The sequence below is a fragment of the Tupaia chinensis genome, unplaced genomic scaffold (assembly GCF_000334495.1).
Source record: "Tupaia chinensis unplaced genomic scaffold, TupChi_1.0 Scaffold150112_1, whole genome shotgun sequence".
In the NCBI taxonomy this organism is placed as follows: Eukaryota; Metazoa; Chordata; class Mammalia; order Scandentia; family Tupaiidae; genus Tupaia; species Tupaia belangeri.
The window spans coordinates 180,336-182,892 of record NW_006209952.1 but is presented as its reverse complement, the minus strand read 5'-3'; positions in this window follow the sequence as shown (position 1 = coordinate 182,892).

Below are 2,557 nucleotides of genomic sequence, written 5' to 3'. Positions count from 1 at the left end.
TGTCTCTATGTCTCTCTCTGTCTGTCTGGTGAGGGCACGCGCCCTACAGTGAAAATCTCTCCAAAAAAAAAAAAGGCTAACTTATTCATAGGGACAAGTCTGGAGTTGAGTATTATATCTCAGAATTTAATTGGGAAGACTGAACCACAACAGAAGCTAGATTAAGTACATGAGACTGAACTGGTGAAATAGCATTTTAAGACTTTTGACTAAACATTGTTGATTTTCTTCTAGGCTGTGTTTCCTAGTTTTAAGGATTTTTGTCCTGTCTTGAGTTGTCAATAGGTTAATGTACTTACTATTTGAATAGACTCCAAACCTGTTTCCCAGCGTTAAGTTTTAAGCAGAGTTCCTTAGCATTTCTTTGATTTATTAACTTAAAACTGCTTTTCTCAAAATTACCAGCTGAACTTGCTAATTTTTTTTTTTGAGAGGTTTTTGCTACAGGGCGCGTGCGCTCACCAGACAGACAGAGAGATAGAGAGACAGAAAGTGAGAAATCATCCACCAGGGGGGATGGCCATGCCACAATCCCTTCTCCTCCATTCTCCTCTGGGGATCTTGGGCACACACATACACACGCCCCGCATGAGTTTTAAGCCACCAGGTCTGGGACGTGAACTGTGGTCAACTACGTGGGAGTCCAGCAACTTAGCCATTATGCTAACTGCTGGTCCCCAATAACTTTTTCCATTTTAACTTATGTTTAAAGCATTTCCCTAAATACCAGTCTTTTTTTTTTTTGCCTTTGTGTGTGTATACATAAGATAATATGTAAAAAGATTTATAGTTTTGAAAAGTCTATAACAACATTGAAAACTGTATATAAGCTCATGTTTCTGAGATATCATTATTCTGAGCCACATCAGAATAGGAAGTAGGTTACTTTAAATTAAATTGAACATTTTCCTGAAGACATAAACTTTCAAATTAAAGAATGATTTTATAATTGGGCCACTTCAATTGGATAACTTAAAAGCAGTCATATCGGAATCTGTGTTTATCTACAGCCATATAAATGCAATAATTTATTTGTAAATTCCTGAAAGGAGAAATTCTATCATACCTAGAAGTTTCCTTCCCAGATGGTAAAAACAGATGAACCCCATTTTAATCCTCTAGTGATCTTTTCTTTTACAAAATGTTGAAATCCTTTTGCTCTATTGACTAAAAGTTCCTAACTTATTCATAGGGACAAGTCTGGAGTTGAGTATTATATCTCAGAATTTAATTGGGAAGACTGAACCACAACAGAAGCTAGATTAAGTACATGAGACTGAACTGGTGAAATAGCATTTTAAGACTTTTGACTAAACATTGTTGATTTTCTTCTAGGCTGTGTTTCCTAGTTTTAAGGATTTTTGTCCTGTCTTGAGTTGTCAATAGGTTAATGTACTTACTATTTGAATAGACTCCAAACCTGTTTCCCAGCGTTAAGTTTTAAGCAGAGTTCCTTAGCATTTCTTTGATTTATTAACTTAAAACTGCTTTTCTCAAAATTACCAGCTGAACTTGCTAATTTTTTTTTTTGAGAGGTTTTTGCTACAGGGCGCGTGCGCTCACCAGACAGACAGAGAGATAGAGAGACAGAAAGTGAGAAATCATCCACCAGGGGGGATGGCCATGCCACAATCCCTTCTCCTCCATTCTCCTCTGGGGATCTTGGGCACACACATACACACGCCCCGCATGAGTTTTAAGCCACCAGGTCTGGGACGTGAACTGTGGTCAACTACGTGGGAGTCCAGCAACTTAGCCATTATGCTAACTGCTGGTCCCCAATAACTTTTTCCATTTTAACTTATGTTTAAAGCATTTCCCTAAATACCAGTCTTTTTTTTTTTTGCCTTTGTGTGTGTATACATAAGATAATATGTAAATAGATTTATAGTTTTGAAAAGTCTATAACAACATTGAAAACTGTATATAAGCTCATGTTTCTGAGATATCATTATTCTGAGCCACATCAGAATAGGAAGTAGGTTACTTTAAATTAAATTGAACATTTTCCTGAAGACATAAACTTTCAAATTAAAGAATGATTTTATAATTGGGCCACGTAAATTGGATAACTTAAAAGCAGTCATATCGGAATCTGTGTTTATCTACAGCCATATAAATGCAATAATTTATTTGTAAATTCCTGAAAGGAGAAATTCTATCATACCTAGAAGTTTCCTTCCCAGATGGTAAAAACAGATGAACCCCATTTTAATCCTCTAGTGATCTTTTCTTTTACAAAATGTTGAAATCCTTTTGCTCTATTGACTAAAAGTTCTTATTCATGAAATGTCTAAGATTTGGCTCATGGAAACTTAATCAGATGTTTAAAGATGTTAGCAGTTCAAGACTTGCTGGCATAAATGGGTGAATAAATTTGTGATCTAAACTGTATGTTTCTTTACTGCAACTCATTCCTTATATGTAGTCTCAGTCTTTTTAATAACTGGGTAACTGCCTCAGCAGAAGCAAGGAAAAGTAATAACTCTGTATAATGAGAATGTTACCCAACTATAGATTGTTTACTTTATTGTAAACATTGGTGAACAGTGGTCAA